Source organism: Sarcophilus harrisii, chromosome 3 (genome assembly GCF_902635505.1).
Source record: "Sarcophilus harrisii chromosome 3, mSarHar1.11, whole genome shotgun sequence".
Lineage (NCBI taxonomy): Eukaryota > Metazoa > Chordata > Mammalia > Dasyuromorphia > Dasyuridae > Sarcophilus > Sarcophilus harrisii.
In genome coordinates, this window is record NC_045428.1 from 134,006,838 (window position 1) to 134,027,883 (window position 21,046).

Here is a 21,046-nt window from a genome sequence, read left to right on the forward strand (position 1 = left end):
ATTGTTTGTTTTTCTGAGTAGGGCATTGGAATGATCAGATTTGAAGAATTAATGTATGTGTGTGTTTATATATACACACACACGGACACACACACACATGTGTTTGTATCTCTATCTATCTATTTTTAAAATTTTGTTAAAAATAATTTTCAAACTTGGGTTATCTTTGCTTCCTTAAGTAATTTCAAAACTTTTCTGGGGGTGATTATATATATATATATATATATATATATATATATATATATATAATACATATATATATATATATATATATATATATATATATATATATATATTTATATGTATGTATGTATTTGTTCATTTTATTTCTGCCACTGCATGTGTAGGTAGAACAATCTTAGAGAACATCTAACTTCTAGTGAAACTCAAAGAAATTTCATAGGGTTCATATAACTGTTTTCATTCCTTTTCTACTCCTATTTTGGAATCCTAGAAATGTAGAGACTTTAAGATCTAAACTCTTTATTTTGAGATGAAGATGTTAAGGAACAGATGTGTGAAGCAATGACTTGACCATTTGATAAGTAAGTAGGACTAACACTCAAGTTTCTTTACTCCTCTTCTTGTTCAAACCACAATTCTTTCTACTTGTATATATGCCTTTCCTAGTTTTAAGCTAGGAGCAAATACATTGAACCTTTGAATGGAAAGAGGAATATTCTTTTCTGTTACTTTATTAAGTAATAGTAGGTTACTAAGGGCAGCAGTCAACAACTCCATACCTTTCCATTTGTCCCTGAATAATGATGATTAAATATTATTATCTGGAATAAAAGTTACAAAAAATACTATAACTGTAAAAATGATAAATCAAAGAAAATTTTGATAGTGAATGCATTTCTGAACTATGTCCCACATTCTATGAATTTTATTAAAACAATTTTGGAATTTAGGACGCCATATCTCTACTTCTTTAACTATTTCAAAACATTTTCTTGTAATTATGCTACTTTAATATTTGAGAGGTAATACTTGCAAATTAGGAAAAGAAATAAAGATTAATGAAGTTAAACTCTGCTTTTTTTTTTTTTTTTTTTTTGGTGGGGAAGGAAATGAAATTGTTGAGAAAACCTAAATAATGCATAGCTGTTATGGATAAAGTGAAAGAATTAGTGTAGAGATATAAAACAATAAATGGTAATCATTGGGCCTAAAGTAGTAAAAGTTTAGTGTTAATAGTATTGCATCTATAGAGGTAAAACAAAACAAAACAAAACAAAACTATCATTAAGTTCTATCTGTAAGAGCAACTTTTCTTTCTGTTACAATAATAGAGCAAATATAGCATATAAATAATTAATTTTGTGCAAGTTAGGTCAACAATTAAAATATTTGGAAGGATGGGGCAGAAATAAAATGAGAACATGTCTCCTTCTTAGCCATATTGATAAATAGTAGAATACAAATTAAGCTTTGCAATTTAGTATTAATTTTAAGAATCTGTTCAAGCTTTAAATTAATAAAAGACAAAATATGACACCAAAGAGAAAATCCTCCAAATTTATGTAACCTAGATTACTATAAACAACATATAATGCATTGACTTCATTTACAGCACGTCGTTTACTGGAGCAAATTACCAGAAGTATTGAAGGAAATTTAAATTCAACCAACAGTAAATGGCTACAGCAGTAACTGCTAATTAGGAGGAATGTGTTAATATTTGGTAACAACCATTATTCACTGGGTAAAGTACATAAGCAAACAGCATTGAGATCTATTTTTATGGCCCTGATGGAAAGTCCTTTCAATATTAAAATTATTAGGACAAAAAAAGGAGGAAAATAATTGGGAGGAAGAAAAAGTATAATGAGTTCCAAGATGTATAAACTTACCTTGGCATTTTTAATCCAAAGTTGAAGATAGCTGAACCAAAATTGTAATATATGAGAATACTGGACTAATTGCCTAGATGCCAGTGAAACTGAATTGATGGAGCTCAATGAACTAAATGAGAAATTTTGAGAGCCAGATAAAAATGTGCTAAATGCTGCCAGAATTGGATTTGGAGTCTCTACAACTAGATTGTATTATACTGTAGTATGAAACAAGAAAACTGATAAAATGATAACAGTTTCAGTGGAAAGAGAACAGAATTATTGATGCAAAAAATTTTTTCAAAATCTCATGAATGGAATAAACTTAGTGAAGACCTCTCATAAGTATATGGCCCTAACCTATGTCCTAATGATTAACTAAGACTTTGCAATAAGAAGTTGTGTTACAGCCTAAAGTTGCAGATGTTTGATTTTATTTTTTTATTGTTGTTGTTGGGAATCAATTTTATTGCAGTATTTATTTTTAATATACATTGCTTTATGAATCATGCTGGAAGAGAAAAATCAAAGCAAAAGAGAAAAAAATGGATGAGATTAAAAAACAGAAAAAAAAAAAGAAGTAAATATAGTATGTCTTGATTTATATTCATTCTCCTTAGTTCTTTTTCTGGATGCAGATGTTATTTTCTACCCAAAGTCTATTGGGATTGTTTTGGATTACTGAACTACTGACAAGAACCAAGCCTTTCATAGTTGATCATTACACATTCTTGCTGTTATTGTGTATAATATTTTTCTGGTTCTGCTTATTTCTCTCAGCATCATATAAAATCATTCCAGGCCTTTGTATTATCAGCTTGTTCATCATTTTTTATATAAAAATAATATTCCATTGCCTTTATGTACCACAACTTATTCACCCATTCCTCCAATTCTATGCTACCACAAAACAAGATCTGCTACAAACATTTTTTTCACATCTGGGTCCTTTCCCCTCCTTTATGATTTCTTTGGGATACAGATTCAGTAATGGAACTATTGTCATCATAGTAACCTTCTATGATCAAGGTTATTTTCTGTTTCTTGCTCATTTTCTTTACTTTTTTTTTTTTTTTACTTTTAAGGTGGAGCTCTACTCCTGAGGTAAAGGTGGCACTGTCCAAAACTTCCTGTGCAGCTCTGAGCTTTGGCTTTCAGCATAGGGGTCCCTTGTGTTTGTAGGAGGTAGCTTTGCCTCCTCTGTTTCAGGAGAAAGCCTCTTTTCCCAGAGTTTTCCTTCTGAGCTAGGACTGGAAACTGCTCCCTGTTATGCTCCTTTACTGAACCAGGACTAAGGGTCTTAGTTGTTGATTTGCTATGATTAAGCCCCTCTCATCAGATTTCCCAGAAACTATCTGACCTGGGATGAACATCCTTTTCACCTCAGTGAGACTGATCTTTCTCAACGTATTTTTTTTTCAATCTATCTTGAGCTGGATTGTGATTTCATTCTGTAAACTATGTTCAGATGATGGGTTTCAAGTAATTTTCGAGAGCTCCAGCATTTTCTGACTTTTTTCCTCCATCTTGGCTGGTTTGATTTTCTTAGATAAACTTACATTTTCCTTCTGTCCTTCCTCCTGCCTCCCACATCTTTTTATTAGCATTTGAATACCTAATTCGATAAGGAGTGTGTTATTGATCAGTATCCTTTGTCTCTGGGTTAGGAAAAAAAAAAGGTTGTAATCTTTGACCCTAGCCAATGGGGAAAAAAAAAGATCAGAAGGGTGTTAGGGCTTCTGTATTAAGGTCTATGGAATCTTGTGCTTTGCAATTTGTGCTTTGTACTTCTGTCTATTAAGAGTTGCCCTTTCTCTTGAGATTGTAATAGATTTTTTTTTTTTTTTTTGCTTTGTACCTTGAGAGTCTTTGATTTTAATTTGGGTATGGGTCACTGTCCTATATACCTATATACTCAACTACATTTATGTTCAACTCTAGTTGAACATATTGCACAAGATAGATCTTCTGACTGTGCATTTTACCTGGCTTTTTCTCTTTCTTTATCCTGTTTTTTGGATTTAGGGATTTTTCTCAATTTTCAGCTAAATGTCACCATCTTTATGATGTATTTCCCAGATCTACAGAACTTTAGTACCTTCTCTCTGAGATAATAGCCAGCTTTTCCTTCATATATCTTTTTTGTGCATCATTATTTTTTCCCAATTAGGCTAAAAGTTCTTTGAGAACAGATTTTTTTCTTTCTTTTGTATACCAAAAGTTCGTCAATTTGCCTATTATATGGCAGAGGCATCCTAATAGCTACCTTATTAACTCAACAGGGTAAATAGTTAAGCTGTGTCTCACATTCAGATCTGACCAAAAACAAAATGTTCCTTGTGTCCATACTTTCAGGATTTTTCATTTGATCAAAAATAATAAGGTAGTAGAGAGGTAGGAAGAGAGAAAGAAAAAAGTTGATTCCCTCTGTTCAAGATATTTATTTCTTCTAAATTCAGTTGTGCTTTCATCAGGATGTTTCTGAGCAATAAAAATTGCTTGAATTAGTAGCTTTAATTAGAAAATTTGGCAAACAATGGTTTACTTCCCCATGGAAGAAAGTTATCAAAAAATGAAGGGGAGAATAACAAGACCAAGATGACCAAAAGAAGACAGTGACTCGCCTGACCTTTTCCTAAACTTCTCCAAAGCCAGTTAAATAAAGCCCTAGAAATGTTTCTGGAGTGGCAGGACCAAAATAATCTTACAGCCTAAGAAATCATAGAAGCTGGATAGGAAAGGTTTATTTCACCAAAGTGAGAGAAGAATGTCTTTCTTTTTTTTTTCATTTTTTAAATAATAACTTTTTATTTTCAAAATATATGCAATGATAGTTTTCTTTTTTTTTTATTTAATAGCCTTTTATTTACAGGATATATGCTTGGGTAACTTTACAGCATTAACAATTGCCAAACCTCTTGTTCCAATTTTTTACCTCTTACCCCACCCCCACCCCCTCCCCTAGATGGCAGGATGACCAGTAGATGTTAAATATATTAAAATATAAATTAGATACACAATAAGTATACATGACCAAAACATTATTTTGCTGTACAAAAAGAATCAGACTCTGAAATATTGTACAATTAGCTTGTGAAGGAAATCAAAAATGCAGGTGTGCATAAATATAGGGATTGGGAATTCAATGTAATGGTTTTTAGTCATCTCCCAGAATTCTTTTTCTGGGCATAGCTGGTCCAGTTCATTACTGCTCCCTTGGAAATGATTTGGTTGATCTCGTTGCTGAGGATGGCCTGGTCCATCAGAACTGGTCATCATATAGTATTGTTGTTGAAGTATATAATGATCTCCTGGTCCTGCTCATTTCACTGAGCGTCAGTTCGTGTAAGTCTCTCCAGGCCTTTCTGAAATCATCCTGTTGGTCATTTCTTACAGAACAATAATATTCCATAATATTCATATACCACAATTTATTCAGCCATTCTCCAACTGATGGACATCCATTCAGTTTCCAGTTTTTAGCCACTACAAAAAGGGCTGCCACAAACATTTGTGCACATACAGGTCCCTTTCCCTTCTTTATAATCTCTTTGGGATATAATCCCAGTAGTAACACTGCTGGATCAAAGAGAAGAATATCTTTCAGCACAGATCCTCCCAGCACAGACCAGGCCTCAACAAATTTTGGGGTAACTAAAGCAGCAGCTGCAGTGGCTGTTTCTGGAACTCTCAGGCCAGGTACGGTAAAGAGATTGAAAAACTGCTCAAAATTAAATTGCAGGGGCAGGGAGGAATCTCTTTGCTGATTGTAGAGGAAGGACTCAGTTACTTGGTCCATGCCAGATCTGTAGTCCAGGATGGCAGTGGTAGAGTGAGGAGGAACAGTAGCTCATCAGAGCTCTGTGATCACAATAAATCAGGGACCTTAATCATTGTTCCAGGTCAGAAAAGAGTACTTGTGGTCACTCAGAGACCAGAACAGGGAATAGGAGACTAATAAACACACCTCTTCTTACTCCACACCATCTTGTAAAGACTGATAACTCGGAAGTATCTCTGAAAACAGCTTTACAACACCTCTAATGCTAGAGACAATGTATCCTCCACTCTAGAAGCAGTGTCCCACTTAATTTTTTTAATTAATTAATAAAATTCAAAATAGGAAAAGTTTTACACACACACACACACACACACACATATACACATAAAAATAAGGTTTGCCACATGCATAACAGAACATAAGATAGGATTCAAATATGAAATAATTAATTTCCATTTCAAGAAAGCCTATATAATAAATGCTATACCTTGTGTCCAAGTTGCCCATCTTCTCTTTGCTTCCTTGTAGGTATTGTTCTCTGCTGTGCACTTTTTATTTTAATCTTCTCCCTCCATGCCCCTCCCCCTCCTCCTCCTTCTCCAAGAAGACTAAAATCAAGCATAGTTGTATTTATACATTTTACTCATACATACATACACATGCATACACATACATACACATATACACATGTATATGCATAGATATCTATAATCACACACATATAAACACATACATATATATATATATATTTATCAATATTATATTTGTTTGTCCTATGTTTTTCTGAAGATGGATAATTTTATCCTTGAAGTCTTTCTGTGTTTTTCTAAATCCAACAATTCATCATTTCTTGCACCATGGCAATATTCCAACATTATGGTAATTAGTCATTTTTAAATATCTTAAAATGATACTGATTAATATATCTGAATATAATTTCCCTATTTTTCTCTTTTGATTGAATCTACTTTAGCTTTAATGTTGCCTGAGATCAATGAGTATGACTCTCATTTTTTCCCTAATGAATTATTCTCCTGATCATTATTATTGTTTGTGTGCATCTCTTATTTCCTATCCATGCTAATTCCATTTTTTTTATGTCTTCCCCCTACTTTGCATTACTATTACTTAATCTATTCCACCTCCAAGGAACCTTCTTTATTCTAACTCCACACCATTTCCCTTCCTTTATATCCCATTTAATCTGCATACTTTACCCCATTCCCTTTAATCCACACAGCTTCTATACATTTACCTTATGCTATTCTCTCCCCCTCATTTCTTTCTAAATGTAGAAAAATTTTATACCCTTGTAGATATATATGAATTGTTCCCTTTTTAATCCATTTCCAGTGTGAGTAGGACTTTAGAGCTACTAGTCCTCTTCCTCCAACCAATACAAAGGAATTAGCTCTCCAACTTCATTGGTATAATATAATTTCACCTTTTACTATACTGTTTTGCTCATTATACTCAGTTCTTCTCCAATCTATCTTTGAATTACCCAATTACTAATGACAGTCTTAAATATAAGGTTTACATTTCCAGATTTGAAATATAAACAATACTTCCTTATTGAACTCTTAAAATTAGTCTTTGATGTTCACCTTTCATTGTTCTTAGATGTTATATGGCAGATTTTCTATTAAGTTTAGGTGTCTTTGAAACTTCTGTATCTTGTGTGATTTTAATTGTGGCCCACCAAATTTTTTATTACTCATAGAAATATGTAATAAACGAGGTTTTTTGTTTGTATTTTAATGAGCAGGCAAAGAAGACAAAAACCCAGTCAAAGAAAGTTACCATGGGAATGGGGAAGATTGGAGTTCATCTTCAAAGGAGGATATTGAAAAAAAAGTCTCTTCTATTTCAAAGAAGATCTGCCCCCCAAAAATTTACAGAACTCTGAAAAAAAAATCAAATTAGCAAGATGGAGGAAAAACTAAAAAAAAAAAAAAGACAATTCAAGAAAAACAAGAACATTATGAAAAGCAAAAGCAAGTCAAGCAACTTAAAAACGGGGTCCAGAATGTTAAGGAATAAAAGTAGAATTGTGCAAGACGAAGTTAGTAAAATTATAATACACCAAGAAATAATAAAATTAAATAAAAAGAATAAAAAATATAGAAGAGAATATGAGACATCTTATAAGAAAACAACATATCTGGATAATAGATAAAGAAAAAAAACCCCTGAAAACTGTGAAATAAATTTAATAGTAAAATATAAGAAATGATTAAAGAAAATTGTCCTTAAGTATTTGAACAGGGCAAAATGGAATTAGAAAAAAATCCAATGATCATTAATTGGAGGAGATCCTATGAAGAAAATCTGCAGGAACATCATAGCCAAATTCTGAAACCCTCAGAACAAGAAGAAAATATTATGAGTAATAAAAAATTCAGTGGGGTCACAATTACAATTACACAGGACACAGAAATGGCTACACTAAAAGAATTACTAAAACAAAATGCAAATGAAGGTGGCATAGCTGTTCCAGACCTAAAACTATAATAGAAAGTAGCAGTCATCAAAAACATTTGGTACTGACTAAGAAACAGAGTAGTTGATTAGTGAAATAAGTTAGGTTTATTGTTATGGACCAGAACTCTGAACTTGAAACAGAATTCTTACAAGGTACTAAGCCAGTGGAATTGATAGAGACAATAGTTATTTAATTTAGCATGGTTCAGTATAATTGATTTGATCCTACAAGGAGATGTTATGTGCCAGAACTTGAAACAAGGTACAAAGTGGAATAGAGGAGACAATAGTTAAATCTAGTTTAGCATTGATTTAATGCTACAACAAATAATGGTTTCCTAGTGATATAATGATTGGTGTATACTCAGTGTGGAACATATAAGTAGAAGCTCTCAGGGCCAGAAGGCACAAGCACACTAGAAGCTCTTGGAGGCTGAGACAGATTCATTCCATTGTCCACCATTGTGGTGGTGGAGGCCGAAGTAAAAACCTTTGGATTCGGGAGATTCAGAAGCCAGAGAAGGAGGCCAGAGCTCAAGCTCTAAGAGCCAAGGAGAGAGATAGGCCTCTAATAAAACTAACCAGACCCAGGAAAGGTGACAAGACTTTGAAAGAAATAATTAAGGATTTGGACTTTAACCCCTGGCTACTCCTGTGGTGATTACTGAACTGAATCAAAGGCTACTCCCAGAGACCCCAAGAAAACCTCAATGGAGAACATTACATTTTTTTAAATTTATTTAATAGCTTTTTATTTACAGGATATTTGCCTGGGTAACTTTAAAGCATTAACAATTGCCAAACCTTTTCTTCCAATTTTTCACTTCTTACCCCCCCACTCCCTCCCCTAGATGGCAGGATGACCAGTAGATGCTAAATATATTAAAATATAAATTAGATACACAATAAGTATACATGACCAAAACGTTATTTTGCTGTACAAAAAGAATCAGACTCTGAAATATTGTACAATTAGCTTGTGAAGGAAATCAAAAATGCAGGTGTGCATAAATATAGGGATTGGGAATTCAATGTAATGGTTTTTAGTCATCTCCCAGAGTTCTTTTTCTGGGCATAGCTGGTTCAGTTCATTACTGCTCCATTGGAAATGATTTGGTTGATCTCGTTGCTGAGGATGGCCTGGTCCATCAGAACTGGTCATCATATAGTATTGTTGTTGAAGTATATAATGATCTCCTGGTCCTGCTCATTTCACTCAGCATCAAGAACATTACATTTTAAAGAGAATATTAGAGTTCACAGGACAAAATGGTCAATAGCTATAGTAATCTAGTGTTTGATAAACTGAAAGATCCCAGCTTTTGGGATAAGAACTCACTATTGTGACAAAAATTGCTAAGAAAATTGGAAACTAGTATGGCAGAAATTAGGCAATGACCCACACTTAAAACTGTATACCAAGATAAGGTTGAAAAGGATTGATGATTTAGACATAAGGAGTGATATTATTGAACACACAAAAAATATAATTTTGATTATATTAAATTAAAAAGTTTTTGTACAAACGAAACAAATGCAGACAAGATTAGAAAGGAAGAAATAAACTGGGAAAATATTTTTTACATTCAAGAGTTCTGATAAAGGCCTCATTTCTGAGAATTGACTCAAATTTATAAGAATTCAAGCCATTCTCCAGTTAACAAATGGTTAAAGGATATGAACAGACAATTTTCATATAAAGAAAATTGAAACCATTTTTAGTTATAGGAAAAGGTTATCTGAATCACTACTGATCAGAGAAATAACAAATTAAGACGACTCTAAGTTACCACTACACACTTTGGTTAAAAGATGACAGGAAAAGATAATGAGAAATATTGGAGGAGATTTGGGAAAACAGGGACACTGATGAAAAAAATGGTGGGGTTGTGAACTGCTCCAACCTTTCTGGAGAACAATTTGGAACTACCCTCAAAGGGCTATCACAGTGTACATACTCTTTGATGCAGCTGTGTTTTTTTGCTGGGCTTTTGTATCACAAAGAGATCTTAGAGGAGGAAAAGGAATCCACATGTACAAAAAATGTTTATAATAGCTCTTTTTTGTAGTAGCAAGAAACTGGAAACAGAGTGAATGCCCATGGGTTTGGAGAATGGCTGAATAAGTTATAGCATATGAAAGTTATGGGATAGTATTGTTCTATAAGAAATGATCACCAGGATGATTTGAGAAAGTCATGGAGAGACTTACATGAACTGATGCTAATTGAAGTAAGTAGAACCAGGAGATCATTGTCCAAAATAACAGCAAGATTATATGATGATCATTTCTGATGGATGTGGCTCTTTTCTGCAATGAGATAATTCAAGCCAGTTCCACTGTTCTTGTGAGTAAGAGAGCCATCTACACCCAGACAGAGAACTGTGGGAACTGAGTATAGATCACACCATAGCATTTTCACTCTTTTTGTTGTTGTTTGTTTGTATTTTATTTTCTTTCTCATTTTTCCCTTTTTGTCCTGGTTTTTCTTGTGCATCTAGCTAATTTATAAATATGTTTGCATATATGGGATTTAACATATATATTTTTACCATGTTTAACATATATTGGATTACTGTCCATCTAGAGGAAGGAGTGGGGAAAGAGAAAATATGGTCAATGTTGAAAAATTATTCATGTATATGTTTTGAAAATTAAAATCTTTAATTTAAGAAAAAATCACTCTTTGGACAATGTGAGCAATCAGGAATCTGAGACAGGAACAATTGAGGATTCCTCTATTGATTAAAAATGTCAGGCCAAGCTGTAATGCTGAGATATGGTTCCAGGCAAGAAGGAACCATCACATACTTGTTAAGTTCAGAATCAGTGGGGCAGAGATAATTTCTGGTCAATTTTTATTGCATCATGATCTGAAAAAAATGTATTTAATATTTATGTTTTTCTACATTTGATTTGATTGATTATGCCTAATAGATGGCCAACTTTTGTATAGGGTCCAAGAATTGCCAAGAAAAAAAAAATACTCCTTTCTGCTTCATTCATTTCTCCAAAGATCTATCATACATAACTTTTTAAAATTCTTTTTATTCCTTATGTTCTTTCTTATTAATTTTGTGGTTTGATTTATCTGGTTCTGAGAAATCAAGATTGAGATCTCCACTAGTATAGTTTTGCTGACTATTTCTTTAGGCTGTTCGCTTAACTTCTAGAAATTTGGATGCTATACCACTTGGTGTATATATATATAATTATTGATATTACTTAATTATCTATGTTATCTTTTAGCAAGATATACTTTTCTTCTTTATCTCTTAATTATATCTACTTTTGCTTTTGCTTGATCTGAGATCAGCATCACAACCCTGGGTTTTTTTACTTCACCTGAAGCATAATAGATTCAGCTGCAGTCCTTTACCTTTACTCTACATGTATCACTGCTTTAAATGTGTTTCTTGCAAACAAAAAATTGTAGGATTCTGGCTTTTAATCCAGTCTATCTGCTTCAGTTTCATGAGTGTTCATCCTATTCCCATTCACAGAAAAAAAATTACTAATCCTGTATTTCTTGCCATCTTTTTTTCCCCCAGTTATATTGTTCTTTTCAATTTCCCCCTTTCCCTCCTCTCCAATATTTTATTTTTGCTCACTATCTCCATCAAATAGCCCTGCCCATTCCCCTTTTCTTATATCTTTCCCCTCCTACTTCTTTTCTCCTTTCTATTGGCCTCCTCCCTTCCTTTTCCTGTCTCCTTCTACTTATTTATATGGTGAGATAAGCTTCTTTGTGAAGCTAAATGTGTCTGATATTGTCTCTTTGAGTCAAATCTGATGAGAGAAAGATTCACACAATGCTCATTCCCTTCTCCTCTTTGCCTCAATTACAGAGGGCTTTTTTCCCCTCCTCCTGAGATGTCATTCGCCCTATTTTAACTCTATTTTCCTCTTCCAATAGAATCATATTTCCTTCTCTAGTTTCTTTTTTTATATCATCACAATAAAAAATCAAATTATACCTGCACCCTCTAAGTATACCTGTAACAGATACAATACAATCTCAAGAGTTTAACATATCTTTCCATATAGGGATGTACATAAGCTTTTTAACTTTCAAAAGAAAGGTTTTTTTTCCCATTTTATTTTTTTTATACTTCTCTTGAGTTCTGCATTTGAAGATAACATTTTCTATTCAGGTCTAGTCTTTTCACCAGAAATAAATGAAATTCATCTGTTTCATTGAATGTCCACCTTTTTCCTGAAAGATCAATCTTGCTGGATAATTGATTCTTGGATGCAATCCAAATTCCTTTACATTTCAGAGTATCAGATTCCAGCCCTTCAGTCCTTTAAAATGGAAACTGCTAGGTCCTGGGTAATACTGATTATGGCTCTTCAATATTTGGATTTTTTTTTCTATTGCTTACAATATTTTATTTGTGATTTGATAATTCTGAAATTTAGCTACAATGTTCCTTGGAGTTTTCATTTTGGGATTTCTTTCAGAGGTGATTGGTGAATTCTTTCAACAGCTATTTAATCCACTGGTTCTAGGATATCAGGGCATTATTCCTTAATCATTTCCCAAAAGATGATGTCTAGGCTCTTTTTTTCATGATGGTTTTCAGGAAGTCAAAAAATCTTTACATGGTCTATCCTAGACCTTTTTCCATGTCAGTTGTTTTTTTCCAATGAGGTATTTTCATTTTCTTCTATTTTTTCATTTTTTGATTTTGTTTGACTAATTCTTGAAGTCTCTTTGAGTCATTCACTTCCATTTGTTCAATTTTAATTTTTAGTTAATTATTTTCTTCAGTTAACTTTCTTTCTCCTTTTGCATTTGGCCATTTGAACTTTTAAATGAGGTGTTTTGTTCATTGCATTTTTCCCCCATTTCACAGATTTTGTTTTTCAATGATTTGGTTTCTTTTTCATATCTATTTTACAAGAAGTTATATACTCTTTCCATTTTAGCAAACCTTTTTAAGGAGTTTTCTTCAGATAATTTCTGTTTTTCTTTTTCCATATCCACTTGCAAAGTTCTTAGTTCCTTTCCCCATTTTTCTTCTAACCTCTCTTTTAACATTTTTAAAAAATTCTTCCAAGAGAGCCTTGTGAAATGAGGACCAATTCATCTCTTTATACCAGCTTTAGTTCCCCTTGGACAAGTGCTGCTAATTGACTTCTGGTGCTGGATTGGCATGGCCAAGTCTCATGTTATTAAGGGGTTCAGGGATTTTGCCTTTTTTATCATAGGATTTTATTTTTAAAAACTAAGGCATGATAAAGAAGACACTGGAAAAGGAAAAACAAAAGGAAAGGTAGAATGGGATAAACTATATGGAATGAGAGAAGAAAGATTTTTTACAGTGTGGGGAAAGATTATGGAAGCCTGAAGGGATAGAGAATGCTTAGACTTTATTCTCTTTTTTATTATTATAGCTTTTTATTTACAAAACATACACATAGGTAAATTTTCAACATTGACCCTTGAAAAATCTTGTGATCTAATTTTTTCCCTCCTCCCCCCCATCCTCTTTCCTAGATGGCAGGTATTCCAATACATGTTAAAATATATATTAAATCCAACATATGTATAGATATTTATACAATTATCTTGCTGCACAAGAAAAATCAGATCTAGAAAGAAAGAAAAAAAAAAAAACCTGATAAGGAAAATAAAAATGCAAGCAAACAATAACAAAAAGACTGGAAATGCTATGTTGTGTTCTACTCTCATTTCCCATAGTTCTCTCTCTAGGTATAGCTATTTCTCTTCATTATTGAAAAATTGGAATTGGTTTGAAACATCTCATTTTTGAGGAGAGCCATATCCATCAGAATTGAGCATCATATAATCTTGTTGTTCTCTTGTATTATTGAAAAGGGCAGGAACTTTGGAGAAATATACTTAAGGCTTAGTATGATTGATTTAAACAAGGTGTTAACTCAGTGGAATTGATAAGACAATGGTTATCTAGTTTATCAGGTAAGTTCTCTAGTTCAGTATGATTGATTTAATATCACAACAAATAATGGTTCCCTAGTGATATAATGATCAGTTTATACTCAGTATACTGTAATGATGTAATTGTAATAGAGCATATAAACTGGGGACAAACTCAGCCAAAGAGAGACAGAGACCATCATGGTGGCTCTCCTGCTTCCTCCACAAAAACCAAGACCCATTCTGGAGGCCTCCAGAAAGCTAGCCTGGGCCGCAGGCAAGGAGACAGATTGTGAAGGAGACAATAAAGACTTTTGGACTTTTTCCCTGGTTACTCTCATGGTGATTGCTCTGGTAAAACAAAAGGCTGGTCCAAAGACTTCCAGAAAGCTAACCAGGACATTACACATAATGATCTCCTGGTTCTTTTCATTTGATATTCATGTAAGTCTCTCCAAGTCTCTCTGAAATCATCCTCATGGTCATTTCTTACAGAACAATAATATTCCATAACATTCATATACCACAATTTATTCAGCCATTCTCCAATTGAAGGACATACATTCAATTTCCAGTTTCCAGCCACTATAAAAAGGGCTGTTGGCACATGTGGGTCATGTTCCCCTTTTTAAGATCTCTTTGGGATATAAACCCAGTAGTAACACTACTGGATCAAAGGATATGCACAGTTTGATAACTTTTTGAGCATAGTTCCAACTTGCTCTCCAGAATGGTTGGATTAATTCACAATTCCAACAACAAAATATCAGTGCCTCAGTTTTCCCAAATCCTCTCAACATTTATCATTATCTTTCCCTGTCATCTTAGCCACTCTGAGAGTAGTGTTACATCAAGAGTTGTCTTAATTTGCATTTCTCTGATCAATAATGATTTGGAGCACCTTTTCTTATTAATCGAAATAGTTTCAATTTCTTTATCTGAAAATTGTCTGTTCATATTCTTTGGTCATTTATCAATTGGAGAATGGCTTGAACTACTATGAATTGGTGTCAATTCTCTATATATTTTGGAAATGAGGCCTTTGTCAGAACCTTTGAATGTAAAAATATTTTCCCAGTTTATTGTTTCCCTTCTAATCTTGTCTGCATTAATTTTGTTTGTACAAAAGCTTTTTAACTATTAATAAAATGCAAATTTTCTGTTCTGTGATCAATAGTGATCTCTAGTTCTTCTTTGGTCACAAATTCCTTCCTCCTCCACAGATCTAACTGATAAACTAGCCTATGTTCTCCTAATTTATTCATAATCTCATTCTTTATGTCAAGATCATGAACTCATTTTTATCTTATCTTGGTGTATGGAGTTAAGCGTGGGTCAGTGCCTAGTTTCTGCCATACTAGTTTCCAATTTTCCAGGCAGTTTTTGTCAAATAGTGATTTCCTATCACAAAAGCTAGGATCTTTGGGTTTGTCAAGCACTAGAGTGCTATAGTTATTGACTATTTTGTCCTATGAACCTAACCTATTCCACTGATCAACTAGTATATTTCTAAGCCAGTACCAAATGGTTTTGATGACTGCTGCTTTAAAATATAGTTAGATCTGGTACAGCTAGGCCATCTTCATTTGATTTTTTTTTATTACTTCCCTTGAAATATTTGACCTTTTGTTCTTCAAGATGAATTTTATTGTTGTGTTTTCTAGGTTAGTAAAATAGTTTCTTGAGAATTTTATTGCAATAATAATAAATAAACAGATTTGTTTAGGTAGCATTGTAATCTTTATTATATTTGCTTGACCTATCCAAGAGCACATGCTATTTTTCCAATTGTTTAGATCTGACTTTACTGCAGTGGAAGATGTTTTATAGTTTTGTTCATATAGTTCCTGACTTTCCCTTGGCAGATAGATTCCCATATATTTTATACTATTGACAGTTATTTTAAATGGAATTTCTCTTTGCATCTCTTGCTGTTGGATTTTGTTAGTGATGTATAAAAATGCTGATGATTTATGTGGATTTACTTTGTAACCTGCAACTTTACTAAAATTGTGAATAATTTCTAATAGCTTTTTAGTAGATTCTCTGAGGTTCTCTAAGTATACCATCGTATCATCTGCAAAGAGTGATAACTTGGTTTCCTCATTACCTACTCTAATTCCTTCAATCTCTTTCTCATCTCTTATTGCCAAAGCTAGCATTTCTAATATAATATTGAATAGTAATGGTGATAGTGGGCAATCTTGTTTCACTCCTGATCTTATTGGGGATGGTTCCAGTTTATCCCCATTACATATCATGCTTACTGGTGGTTTTAAATAGATGCTAATGACTATTTTAAAAGCAAAACTCCATTTATTTTTGTACTCTCTAGAGTTTTTAATAGGAATGGGTGTTGGATTTTATCAAATGCTTTTTCTGCTTCTATTGAGATGATCATATGGTTTTTGTTAATTTGATTATTGATATAGTCAATTATGTTAATAGTTTTCCTAATATTGAATCAGCCCTGCATTCCTGGTATAAATCCTACTCGATCATGGTGTATTATCCTGGGGATGACTTTCTGTAACCTCTTTGCTAATATTTAATTTAAGGTTTTTGCATCAATATTTATTAGGGAGATTGGTCAATAATTTTCTTTCTCTGTTTTGTCCTACCTGGTTTAGATATCAGTAACATGTCTGTGTCATAAAATGAATTCGGTAGGATTCTTTCATTCCCTAATTTTTCAAGTAGTTTATAAAGTATTGGAGTTAAATGTTCTTTAAATATTTGGTAAAATTCCTAAATAAATTCATCTGGTCCTGGGGATTTTTTCTTACAGACTTGATAGATAGATTGTTCTATTTCTTTTTCTAAATTGAGACTACTTAAGCAATTTACTTTCTCCTCTCTTAATTTGGACAACCTGTATTTTTGTAGGTATTCATCCATTTCACTTAGGTTATCAAATTTATGATAGGTTATCAAATTTGGCATCAAGTTGGGTAAAGTAATTGCTAATTATTGCTCTAATATCCTCTTCATTAGTGAAAAATTCTCTCTTTTAATTTTTAAGACTAACAATTTGATTTTCCTCTCTCCTTTTTTCTAATCAAATTTTCCAAATGTTTATTTTGTTGTTTTTTTTTTCATAAAACTCTTTGTTTTTTAATTGAATTAATTTTTTACTTTCAATTTTATTAATCTCTCCTTTTATTTTTAGAATTTCAAGTTTAGTATTTGATTAAATTGATTTGAGGGTTTTTAATTTTCTCTTTTTCTAGCTTTTTTAGTTGGAAGCCCAATTCATTGATTTTGTCTTTTTCTATTTCATGCAAGTAAGCATATAGAGATATAAAATTTCCCTTTCTTACTGCCTTGACTGCATCCCACAAATTTTGATATGTTTTCTCATTATTGTCATTCTCTTGAATGAAATTATTGATGTTGTCTATGATTTGTTGTTTCACCCATTCATTCTTCAGGATGAGATTATTTAGTTTCCAATTACTTTTTGGTCTATTTTCCCCTGACTTTTTATTGAATGTAGTTTTTATTTCATTGTGACCTGAAAAAAAAAGCATTTACTATTTATGCCTTTCTGCAGTTGAATTTGAAGTCTTTGTGTCCTAATATATGTCAGTTTTTATATAGGTTCCATGAACTGCTGAGAAGAAAGTATAATCCTTTCTGTCTTCATTCAATTTTCTCCAAAGATCTATCAGACCTAACTTTTCCAGTATTCTGTTTTCCTCTTTAACTTCTTTTTTTATTTATTTTGTTTTGAGAGTAGAAGGTTGAGATCTCCTGCTATTATATTTTTGCTGTCTATTTCTTCTTGCAGTACTCTGAACTTCTCCTTTAGTAATTTAGATGCTATACCATTTGGTGCATATATGTTTAGTATTGATATTGCTTCATTATTTATGGTACCCTTTAGCAAGATATAGTTTCCTTCCTTATCTCTGTAAGGGTTAAAAAGCCTCTAGGAGCAAGGAATGTAATTGAAGGCATGTTGGATGCCCTGAGGAATGAAAGCTATTGAGGCACAGGAAAGTTCTATGTGGAGGTGGGGCAGAGCCCCAAGAGCTGGTGTTTAATCCCAAGTACCACATTTCCCTCCTTAGTGTTCTCAAAGCCTAGCATGCTTCCCTCTCTCTTTTTGGGCCAGTTCCGTTATGTCCAAATTCCTAAAGGACCTCCCCATCCACTATGTTACCTAAGAATAAAGTTCTCTTTCTCTTCACCCCTACCTTCTGGTTGGTCTATCTCTGTGGGATCTGGTTTGGTGCCCGAACATGGGTAAATGTTGTCTAGCCATGTCATTGACAGATGGGCAGTTAAGAGTAGCTCTAAGGGGAACTACAAGGTTAGGCTAGCGTTTAGAGATACTACAAGTGGAATACAATTTGGCTAGTTTCTCACTGTGTAGCAGGCCTACAAGTGGGAAGAGAGACAGAACTCTGCTCTAGTCAGTAGAAAGTTAGGAAATGGGACAAATTATTGTGAGGGTCCCAGACCAGGAAGTGCTAGGAAAAGAAGCTTATAGAATAATAAAGCAAGCAGAATAGGAAATGGATTTTAAAAATTGGGAGATAGTAGATAATCAGATGACTTCCTATGATAAGGAAATCCCAATAGCCATCCTGGAATGACATATCCTCATTTAATGTTTGGGGGCACTTAATCCATTAAAAGCAGATAATGAAGTGCAAATGGAGAATTATAAAACAATTGAGGGTCATAAACCAGCACTCACTGGGACAAGCTGCTTTCATAAAATGGAGCCAGCAGAAGTTAGATGTGGGAAAGAATCAGGAAATAAACAACAATATGAAGGAGGTGGATGTGATGAAAAAAGAAGAGGTTGTGAGGAAGAAGCAGAAAGTGGATGTGACAGAAAAGGAAAGGGTATGGATAAGATGAGTAATGAGAAAGTAAACAGAGAGACATATAGCCTTGTAGAAAAGGACTGTGATAAGAGGAGGGAGGAGAAAGTGAATAGAGAAAGATCACCTCTCACAGTGTCCTCCTATGAGAACATCCCTTTGGTCATTAAACATTTATGTAATTGCTTCTCCTCTCACAGAGTTCCTAATACCATAAAACCCAACAGTGGTCCAATTTATATCTCTAAGCAGATGGCTGCATTCCTTACCATGTTTGTCATTAAATGTGTTACAGGGATTCCCTATAATCCACAGTGTCAGGCCCTAATGGAATGGGCCCATCATAATCTGAAGGCCATCCTTTTTAAACAAAAAGGGGTAAGAAGTAGATGGAATCCCCAATGGCCCACACAGGCAGATGTGGAAATTATATACTTACAATATTTTGTGCCTGGATAGGGATACCAGCCTCTCTCCAGGAATGACACATTTGGCACAATCTTGTAAACAGAACAGAAAACTAGGCTCCATGAAAATAGCACTGCAAGCACTGGAGAACATTCAAAAGGTTCTTTGGAAGGATGTGGAAGGACATTGATAAGGTCCATCCTTAGTACTTTGGAGAGGGCTGGGATATTTATGTCTTGCAGGTCCTGATGGGGAAGGCCACTGGAATACAGAAAGAAGAACAAAGAAAGTTGCCCCTATTAAAACAGGAGCTAAAGAAGAAGAGAAGACGACCCAGGAAACACCTGAGCTAGCACCATAGTGGAGGCCAGACTGGCAAATTGACTGGATCCAACATACTTCCTTTCCCATCCCCTTCTATTATTTCCTATGGGCTCAATGCAGCCATTTTTTGTGACGTTGCTTCTTTTGCTTTTGCCTACTTTGCTAGGGTGCTTTATACACCTAGCACCTATACATTCCTAGCAAATTTATACACCCTAGAAATTCCAGAGAGGTGCTTAAGAAAGGAGTTCTTATTCATCAACGTGGGAATGCTCAATCTTAGTAATAAAAGGGGGGGATGTAATGTTTAAAAAGTCTCTAGGAGCAAGGAATGCAGTTCACAGCATGTGTGAAGACCTGAGGGATGAGAGGTACCAAGGTGCAGGAGAGTTCTAAGTTGAGGTGGGGCATAGCCCCAAGAGGCAGTGTCTGACCCCGGGTACCATGTGTCCCTCCTTAGTGCTTTCAAAGCCTAGCACACCTCCCTCTCTCTTTTTTGGCCAATCCCTTTATGCCCAGGTTCCAAAGGACCTCTGCTTTCCCCAGATCCTCAAAGTGGTATAAATATGTGCCACTTAAGAATAAAATTCTCTTTTGCTTCACCCCTACGTCCTGATCAGTCTCTCTCTGTGGGATACGGGTTGATACTTGAAGATGGGTAAGTGTGGCCTAGCCATGCTGTTGATGGAAGGGCAGTTATGAGTAGCTCTAAGGGGAGCTACAAGGTTAGGGTAGCATTAAAAGATGCTACAATCTCTTTTAATTAGATCAAGTTTTGCTGTAGCTTGATCTGAGATCAGGATAGCTACCCCTGCTTTTATTATTTCACCTGAAGCATAATAGATTCTGCTCCAGTCTTTTACCTTACTCTGTATGTATCACCCTGCTTTAAATGTCTTTCCTATAAACAACATATTGTAGGATTCTGGCTTTTAATCCAGTCTGCTAATAGCCTCCACTATATGGGAGAGTTCACCCCATTCACATTTATGGCTAAAACTACTAATTTTGTATTTCCTGCCTTCTTATTATCCCCAGATTTTACTTTTCTCTTTCCTTTTCCCCTTACCACCTTCCCTGGTATTTAACTTATGAGCACCACTTGCTTCAAGCAGACCTCCTCCTTTAGAATCTCTCACCCTTAGAGTCCCTTCCTCTTTCTTATGCCTTTCCCTTACTATTTCTATACTCCCTTCTATTTAGCCTACCCCTTCCCTTATTCCTTTTTCACCTCCTACTTTTCAATGAGAAGTCTTTCTGTCAACCAAATATGTCTAATATTTTCTCTTTGAGCCAAATCTCATGAGAATAAGATTCACACAATGTTCATCCACTTCCCTTATTTCCCTCAGATACATTAGGTTTGTTTTTTGTTTGTTTGTTTGTTTGTTTTTTACCTCTTTGTGAGGTATAATTTCCCACTTTTTACCTCCATTTTCACCTTTTTCTGGTACAATCCCCTTTCCACCTC